This window comes from Acomys russatus, chromosome 16 (genome assembly GCF_903995435.1).
Source record: "Acomys russatus chromosome 16, mAcoRus1.1, whole genome shotgun sequence".
Lineage (NCBI taxonomy): Eukaryota > Metazoa > Chordata > Mammalia > Rodentia > Muridae > Acomys > Acomys russatus.
In genome coordinates, this window is record NC_067152.1 from 21,580,691 (window position 1) to 21,590,455 (window position 9,765).

General features: G+C 53.9%; 1 long non-coding RNA gene across 1 annotated transcript; it reads left to right on the forward strand.

The window, feature by feature from the left end:
• The first annotated feature begins 5,685 nt into the window (after positions 1-5,685).
• LOC127199836 (uncharacterized) lies at positions 5,686-8,980 on the forward strand. Its single transcript, XR_007832015.1, has 3 exons — positions 5,686-5,798; positions 8,549-8,686; positions 8,887-8,980. It is a non-coding gene; the product is annotated as an uncharacterized LOC127199836 (long non-coding RNA).
• The last annotated feature ends 785 nt before the right edge of the window (positions 8,981-9,765 follow it).

A 9,765-nucleotide genomic window follows, 5' to 3' on the forward strand; every position in this document is an offset into this window, starting at 1 on the left:
GAACTTCTCCCTTTATTCTTGGAGCACGTAAATGCTCCAAAACCATGGCCATGGCTGAAGTGCTGGCAAGGGGCAGCTGGGCTGTGAGCCAATCAGCCTTCTAAGAAAGGCTTCCCTTCTCTTTTCTCTCTTTCTGACCCCTCTATCCCCTGAGCCTGGCCATGGGCCTATCATCCTTGGCTTGTAGAGGTGACATCACCAGGGCTCCCCAACAAGTAACACGCCCCAGAGAAGCCGGGATTTCTCAGCATCTCACCATCTCTTCTCTCCAACATCAAAGGCCCAGGCAGCAGCAGTATGTCCCTCCTCCCGGCCCCCAGGGATAATCAGAGCCTGGAATGTGTAAGCTGGACCTACAAATAAATAAATAGTGGAGCACGCGGAGCCTCCCGCCCCTCACTGCCACCCAGTACCCTGGGCTGGGACCTAGGCACAGGGCCAGCTCCTGACAAGGTCGAGGGGACCGCCTGGAGCTGAAGGTGTATGTGAAGAGTTTCGCGTGGGCTGATGCCTGGCTTATCCTAGGCAGCATCAAAAAGCCTGTGGTGGAGGTGTGTACAGAAGCCCTGGGTGTGTGTGTTGGGGGGGGTGTCCTTAATCAGGTGTCCCATCTCATCCCATCTCACAGGCTAGGCCACCCCTTGTTCTGTGCCTACCAATCCAAAGCCAGCCTGCCAGTTTCATCAGGTGCATGTTGCAGAGTTCCATGGGCTGGGCTTCCAGGATGGTCTCAGATGGTTCCCTTAAAGGGTGGTAATAAGTGAGGAGGGAGAAAAGAAGAGAAAGAGATAGGAGAGGGAAGAGGGAGATGAATATGAAGAAGAATTAAGAAGAAGAATGAAGAAGAAGAAGAAGAAGAAGAAGAAGAAGAAGAAGAAGAAGAAGAAGAAGAAGAAGAAGAAGAAGAGCCGGGCAGTAGTGGCGCACGCCTTTAATCCCAGCACTCAGGAGGCAGAGGCAGGTGCATCGCTGTGAGTCTGAGGCCAGCCTGGTCTACAATGAGAGTCCAGGGCAGCCAGGGCTACACAGAGAGACCCTGTCTTGAAAAACCAAAAACAAAAAGAAGAGGAGGAGGAAGATGAAAAGGAGGAAGAGGAAGAAGAGGAGGAGGAAGGGAAGGAAGAGGAGGAGGAGGAAGAGGAAGAAGAGGAGGGAGAAGGGAAGGAAGAGGAGGAGGAGGAAGAAGAACAAGAAGAAAAAGAGAGAGGGGAGGAAGAAGAGTAGGAGGAGCAGCTAGACTCTGGAGAAGCAAGAGACAGCCCCATGGAAGTGGCTTTCATTTCTAGTCCCAGCTTATCTGCTGTGTGCCTTTGGGACAGTCGATAGGGTCTCTGGTCCTTAAGCTTACCAAAGTGCCTCTTCTGCATTGCCTTCCCCCAGGGGACTGGAAAGAGCCAGAGAATACAAGAGGAGAAGGTACCCTTTGACCTGTGAAGGCCCATTTTCCCATAGGCTCACCCTCACTGAGTAACAGGAAACAGCTCTCTGTTGGGGCAGTTCTGTGTGTAGAACCCAGGGCCTTTACACATGCTAAGCAAACACTCTCCTAGTTAGGTACCCTCCAGTCAAGGAGCACATCTTTTGAGTGCCCCCATGTGTCCTTGATTGCCGGAGAAACTCCAGATTCTTACTCCATATAAAAGTACGCCTACACTTGATACTGTTTCTGGGGCTCCGCCCATCCCCAGCCCCCAGTCCAGAATGGTGCCACAGCCTGAGGAGCACACTCTTCACGGAGGCAGGAGCCTCGTGTGGTGGCCTAGCCCTCCATGAGCTATTGTCTGCTTTCCCAGTTCTAGAAACTAAGGTCCAGGCACAGGAAGTAACTTATCAATCTACATTGAGGCCAGACTAGGCCTAGGGCTTGTCCAAAATACTTCACCAAGTCTCCAGAGCTTCAAAGCCTGGGATTTCTCCACGTTTCACTCCCTTAGAAGTTCTGTCTATCTCTTTGCCTGTGTCCGCAGTTCTCCCAGCTCCAAACGGTTGGCTGTCATTCTGCAGAGGGCACTGACAGCCCCAGCTGACACAGAGACAAGATGTCAAGCACACAGAAGCCCAGAGAGAAAGTTCTATGGGGCTCTGACACCATACTCTCTGAGCTGAGAGCAGGTCTAGAGCAGCTGGGAAAAAGATAGGAGAGCACAGGGAAGCTCTAAGGTCACAGTGCAGGGGAGCCCTTCTGGGAGAACTCCCCAGAGAAGTGGGCACAGGTCAGACTTTCTTCCCTGGGTGGAAGGGCTGAAGGGGGGGGGCACTTAGGCATGAGTCCAGCCAGCATCCACGAAGCAGTTCCTGGCACCAAGTGTGTCCAGCACCAAGAAGGGACTCACTGCTTGACCTTGCTTAACCTTCCCAAGAGTCCAGAGGAAGAGGCAAAGATAACTGGCCCCACTTTACAGATAAGGGAGTTAAGTCACCTGCCCAAGGCCACCCAGCTAGTGAGTGGCCACCACTTTGAGCAGAGTATTGTCAAACGGATGGATGGATGGATGGGTGGATGGATGGATAGGTGGATGGATGGGCAGATGGATGGATAGATGGGTGGATACATGGGCAGGTGGATGGATGGATGGATGGATGGATGGATGGATGGATGGATGGATGGGTAGGTGGGTGGGTGAGTGGGTGGACAGACCTAGGCTTATCTGATCCCAAAACTTAACTCTTGTCACATTCCTAAACCTGGGAGGCAGTAAGAAGGAGTGGAGAGTTAGGCCTTCCAGATTCGCCAAAGGAGGCGTACGTGGCTGTTTTCCATACCCATCTTACTTAGAATAGAACTGAAAGTCATAACCACAGTCTACAAGGCCCTGTAAGATCTGAGTTTAGACTCATATCCTACACCACACCCCTCCCATTCCACTGAAGCTTCAGTGGACCCCTCCACATTCCTTACCACAGCAAGCCCTCCCCACCCCCGCCACCCCAGGGCCTTTGCACTTTCCACTGCCCAAGAAATCTTCCCCTGCTCTCCACCTGGCTCTCTCTGCTCCTGTGACCTTCCAGGGGAGGTCGACTGAGCTTCTTATCAAATGTATCTCTCAGTCACTTCCTGCCCCTTTACCCATATTGATTTTGTGCCTCAGTTGTCACAACCAACTCATACCCTATCTATTGGTTTTTGTTGTTGTTTTGTTTTGTTTTTGTCTTTTGAGACGGGGGTTTCTCTGTGTCACCTTGGCTGTCCTGGAACTGCCTGGGATTAAAGGAGTATGCCACCATGCTGGGCCACTTTGAGCAGAGTATTGTCAAATGGATGGATGGATGGATGGGTGGATGGATGGATAGGTGGATGGATGGGCAGATGGATGGATGGATGGATGGATGGATGGGCAGATGGGCAGATGGATGGATGGATGGATGGATGGATAGGTGGGTGGGTGAGTGGGTGGACAGACCTAGGCTTATCTATTGGTTTTGACCTTCCTCCTCTACTCAAGAGCCCTGACTCTGCAAAGGCAAGGAGAGCTTAATTCTGATAGGCCAGCACTATGTCATCTAGACTGACAGCAGGTCTCCTACAGAGTCTCTCTATCAGTTTGTACTCCCTGAAGGAATGGACAGATGGATGGACGGACGGAGGGATGGATGGATGGATGGATGGATGGATGGACGGATGGACAGACAGACAGACAGATGGACGGACGGATGGATGGATGGATGATAGCTCTAGCCAGTCCTGAAAGGAAGGGCAGACACTGCTTACACGCCCTCCACTGAGTTTATTTTTTAAAGAAGATTTATCATATTTTAACTATGTGTACGTGTGTGTGTGTGTGTGTGTGCGCGCGCGCGCACGCGTGTGTGTGTGTGTGAGAGAGAGAGAGTTCAGTTCTTACAGAGCCTTGTAAACATGAGCACGGGTGCTCACAGAAGCCAGAAGAATAAAGTGACAGACAGCTGTGAATGGTCCAGCATGGGTCCTGGGAACCAACCCAGGTCCTCTGAAGAGTAGCAAGTGCTCTTAACTTCTGAACCCTCTCCTAGTTAAGCATGATTCATTCTCCCCAGTTGGGCTTAAGTGTGTATCAAGTCCATAAAACAACAACAACAAAAAAATGCTTTCTCCAACAAGCCTTGCTTAAATTTGAACCTTTGTCAGCAAAAACCCAGACCCCCCCCCCAAATTGACCAATTGCCTTAAGGAGTAGGCTCTCCTGTACCCCCATCTCCCTTCGCAATGATCTTCCCAGATGAGAGGAGGAGGCAGCAGAGCCTGCTAAAGGGGTGCCACGTGGCCAGCCTGCAGCCGTCATACCCCCCTACTCCCCCCCACCCCCGTAGGGTGGTACCCAGCCAGGAGGCAGGAGGCGGTGCCTGGCTTAAGGCATGAATGGAGCAGGAGGCGGATGAAAGGAAGCCAGTGCTCCCAGCCTAACGAACAAAGGGGACCCAGCAGGTGTGAGGGGACTGGGGGCCACGAGGGCAGAAACTGGATCTGAATCTGGAGATCAGCTTCCAGCAGCTTTCTTTGGTTGTCACTCCACTCTGGGGACAAAGCTCAGGCAGGAGGTCGGAGGAGCGCAGAGGAGGGTTGTTCTCTGCTTCTATCTCCATCCCATTTCCCCCTTCCAGGAGGCAGCCACACTGTCAGTGCTCATCAAGGTCAGAGCCCAGGAAGAACTCCGAGAAGATGGCCTGATGCTGCACTTTTACACAGGAGATCCATGACACCTCCAGGGTACAGTGGCTTACTGAGTCACATGACTAACCACTGGCTGAGTCTACACACCTGGCTCTGGGAGTTTTGGCTCTGGAGTCAGCTCTTGGGAAATGGCTTTTTTTTTTTTTTTAAACTTTGCTTTGAGGCCAGGGTCTGGATAAATTATCCGGGTAGGCAGGCCTTGAATCCATAGTCCCAAGGGCTCCCCCCTGCTTCAGTCTCCCCAATAGTGGAGGCTATTGGTGCAGGCACTGCATTTGGTGGGAACTGATTTTTCTCTTTAATCTTCTGGCAGGTTATCCATGTGACAGTGACCAAGAAATCACCATGAGGCTGCTAGGATGGGACCAAGTCTGGGCAGTGCATAAAGAGGCTGGCGGGCTGCTCAGTGGTGGAGCATGCCTTTAATCCCAGCACTCGGGAGGCAGAGGCAGGCAGATCGCTGTGAGTTCAAGGCCAGCCTGGTCTACAAAGTGAGTTCAGCATAGTCAAAAAAAAAAAAAAAAAAAAAGAGGCATACTGTAGACTCAGGGCAGAATGCTCTCCTAGGGTCTCCTTAGACAGGGTGCTCCCTAGGTAGGATACTGCTCAGCCAGAATCTCACCAGATATTATGTTCTCCATGCAAGTGCTCCTCCCAAGACAGGGTGCTGCCTAAGTAAGGTGATCTCCAGCGGGGTACTTCCTGATACAGGGCCTCCCAGGACAGCGGAGAGTCCTGGGTCAGGGGTGTCACCACAGGCAAGTTGGGCAGACAAGGGAAGGTGGCACTCTTAGAGGAGCATTGGGATGTGGAGGGGACACCTCGCTCCCACACAACTACCCAGGGCCACCTGAGCCCCACCCCTGCAGCAGCTGCGTTGCCCCAAGGTGCAGAGGAACCATTGGAGGAAGCCTGGGAGGTAGGTGAAAGGGAGGGGGCTGGCCAGGTAGGAGGGCAGGGAGAGAGGGGGAGGAGGAAGAGGAGGAGGAGGAAGAGGACAAAGCAGGCCTGTGTGGTACCTGAGACATTCCCAATCTCTGTCCTGTCCCCTCCCTGATCCTACTCTGGAAAGGGAGGGAACAATGTCCCCATTGAGGCCCATTTCCCTAAGGATAACATCTCTGTGTCCATCGGGACCGAAGCCAAGCAGGTGAGCCTGGTGGGGGCTGAAAAGCCTGCTCTCTAGCAGCAGGGACAAGACCTCAGAGATGAGGCCAGGGGGTCCCCAGGAGGGAGACTGGAGGAAGAGAGCCAAACTCTGCTCCATGTTCTGGGGCTGGGGGAGGGGGCCATGAAGGAGAGCTTTGCCGGGGGGGGGGGGGGGGGGGGGGGGGGGGGGGGGGGGGGGGGGGGGGGGGGGGGGGGGGGGGGGGGGGGGGGGGGGGGGGGGGGGGGGGGGGGGGGGGGGGGGGGGGGGGGGGGGGGGGAGGGGGGGAGGGTGGGGGGGGGGGGGGGGGGGGGGGGAGGGGGGGGGGGGGGGGGGGGGGGGAGGCGGTAGAGAGTGTCAATCTCTCTAGTACAGTGGTCTCTGGTTCTGATGGAGCCCTTCTCTGTTCTGAGAAGGAATACAAGTATGCCAGAGCCCTGACCGTTGATCTATCAATGTCAGGGGGAGAAGGGATGGAGGGGGTGGGCCCACTCGCCCTCTCCTTGTATGACACACGTGCAAAAGGAGAAGGTGGAAGACAAATGTGGCCGTCTTTTGTTCAAATCGCTCAAGTGTCTGAGGATCTAGCTCAGTTGATAGAATGCTTCCCTAGTATTCAAGAAGGCTCAAGTTGGGTGTCCAGCCCCATATCAAGTGGGTGTGGCTACGAATGCCTACAATATAAGTACCCAGGAAATGGAGCCAGGAAGGTCAGAATTTGAAGGTCATTCTTGCCTATAAGGAGTTCAAGACCAGCCTGGCTTAGAAGCCTTCTCGAAATAAAATAAATAAAATACAACGCTGTTTATATCAGGAACAGCAATAGCTCGGGGCCTCTTTGAGCCTCATCAAAAAGAAAAGACTCTGGTGAGATGGGAGCTTCACTTGCTGCTAGTCTTACTTGTTTGTTGGCTGGTTCATTTGAGACAGGGTCTCACTGTGAGGTTCTGGCTGGCCTCGAACTCACAAGAGATCCTCCTGCCTCTGCCTCCCAAGTGCTGGGATTACAGGTGCCTGAGAAAGGAGCTGATACTGTGGGTCTGTCCCTGAATGGTGCTGGACACCCATCTAATTGTGTGATCCTGAACTGAAGTCAGCTTGACGTATAATGCAGACTGGCCTGTGCTCGCAATCCTCCTGCCTCAGCCTCCTGGGTGCTGGAATTACAGGAATCCGCCACCACTCCTGCCAATTTTAAAGCCTTGAGGTCATATCAACACTGGAAATAGTTCAGTCATGTGAAGGCAAACTCAAAAGGCTTGTGGGGCAATGGGAAGGTCACTGGGCTGGAGGGTGACAGGCGCATTCTGTCACAGTGGCTTAACCTCACAGACGGGGGGGGGGCCACGGCAGGGGAGGCATGGTCAGGGTCAAGAGGCACTGAGGTGACTTCAGAGAATGGTGAAAGAAGATGGGGGTCCTCCAAGCTGAAGAGTAGGGTCTGACCCATCCAATACTAGCTTTGGTTTATGAAGCAACTACTATGTACCAGCTACTGGGGTTCTGGAGACACAGAGTAGTTGTGCCCCAGTCATAAAGCAAGTCACCCATCACTCGCAGCATCAGCCACGGCCTCCATCAATGACAGTTTCTAAGCCTACAATAGGTGTCGTAGTTGGGCTTAAGCTAGATGGTTGACAAGGGTAAAAGGGGACCTGAGGTTATCGTGTCTCAACATGGCCAAGACCTTGCGACCCGCTAGTAAAGGTCATCAAAATACAGGTGAAGGAATGCTGGTGTTTTCCTGAAGGCAATAGTCATAGCAGGGTTTTTCAGCATGGGGAATCTACATCTACAGTAAGGTGTCTGGAGAAGCTTGCTGCTGGTCTCTTGGACCCATTTTGTGATGGAACAACTCCAGCCAGCTGGGGGAGGATTTCAGAGATCCTGGTCAGAGAAGTAGACCTAAAGTCGGCGAGTGGATGGATGGGGAGGATTCGGAGAAACATACACCAAGGCAAGATCAGGCTTGCCTGGGCATCGCTCCCAGCCTTGGTCCTCCCCTCTACAGCCCTGGTCCTCCCCTCTACAGCCCTGGTCCTCCCCTCCAGGCTATCTGTCCTTCCTCCCCCAAGAAGTCTGTCATTTTCCCCTTTACTTCCAGCTCCTCTCCATGATGCCAGAGGGCCAGCGTCACGCTAAGGCTTGCTTCTCTGTACAGTCCGTGAGTACAGCGGCAGGGGCCAGGGCTGGGCCTCAGAAGTTCTCCAGGAAGCCTGCCTCTGGGGCCCTCCGGATGGAGACGGAGATAGCAGTGGGGGAAATGAGGTGACCATCCTCCAGGTGCCTAATCAGGACCCAGCACAGGCATTCAGATGCATTGCATCACAGGAGCAGGTGGCATAGGCTGGCCGGCTACCACAAGGCCACCCTCCCCAACCCCCACACAGGCTTCTGCCCCCTCAGCCTCAAATCCATTCCACTGAGCCACCTATTTCTCACAAGTCCCAGAGGGACCTCCTAAACACCCCCTGAGGGGCTTCACAGTTCAGAGGTACACACAGGAGCTCTTGGCCCCTCCAGCGGCCCTGACTCATAAGAGAGGTAGAAGCCTGTCTGCTCCCAGGTGGGCTGCCAGGCTCCCAGGCACCTGGAGGTGCAAGGAGACCTGGGAGGAATGTTTTCTTCCCTGGGGTTGGAGGTGGAGACGGACGACTGGCGCCTAGAGACCCATCCAACCATCCAGATACTTCCCCTAGCCAGCATTTTTTTTTCCTTGCCCACATTTCCAGGCCTCCCTCTTTTTTAAACAGCCCCTCTGGATTCTCCAGCGAATAATAATGAGAAGACACTGCCCCAGTGGCCTACAGTCCTTTCCAGCTTGATTCCATCACTAGCCAGAACCCTGCTATGCCTCACTTTATAGATACCAACAATGAAGCTCAGAGAAGGTAAGTCATTTGCCCCAGGCCCTACGGCGAGCAAGTGGCACAATATATAAGCCTGTGTTGATTCACTTTCCAAACACTAGATATCACATAAGCTCTTTCCTTCTGACTGTGGAGGCGGTGGAAGCCCCCCAAGTATGTGACAGGGTTGAGCACAGAGGATGTGGGCCTCACCATTTGACCTTTGACCTTTCCTTGGGCAGCTCCAGCACCTGGACTGGGCAAGCTGGGCCTAGAGGAGTGGTGCCCTGGGCTAATCCTTCTGGGATGAGATAAAGAGGTCAGAGGGCAGGCAGGTGAGGGTTTGCTCTTCCAGCCCACCTGGACCCAGATAGGGGAAATGGTGGATAACATGAATGGAACTGTATCCACCAAAGGGATTGGTAGGGAGTTGAGAGAAAGTTCTAGGTATCAATAGGTGGGCAATGAGCAGGCCGCATCACCTTCCTGGGCCCCAGTTTTCTCACTGTGAAAACAGAGAGAGCCTCAGGATCTACCTCACAGGCTGTTCCATGCTTCCTGATGCCTGCGGTGACTACAGTCTAGCTGGCCTGCCCTGGGGTGGCTGCCAGATGCTAGGAGCCACACTTTCTACCTTGTCTCCTGATAGGGTGACCCCAAGGATACTCCAGCTCCCACACAGACTCCCAAGTTCCTTTGTAAGCAGAATGCAGAGTTGCAGACAGAGCATGCCCAGACTCCCGGTGGCCCCTTAGAGACTGAAAGGAGCCAGATCAAGAGCCGAACAACAGGCATTCATCTCTGCGACCCCTCCGGGGTGGGGTGGGGGATGGGGGGCTTTGGGAGGCTGGCTGCACCTGTGTGTGTCACAGTTTCCCCCCCCTCGGCGAAGCAGCGTGGATAGTCACTCGCTCGCCTGGAGACTGTTGCCTCACAAGTGTTTGTCTCCTCTGTTGCAGGCTCTGAGGAGGCCTGCGAAGGCAGTGCTGCCTCCTAAGCAAGGACAGATAGCTGCTAACTTGTGGAACAAGGCCTGGCCTCCCCGAGGGGAAGAGCAGATGTTTGCCTCTAGTTGTTTGCTGTTAATCAGTCCTATGAGAGGAGGGCCTGCCGGCCTCGGC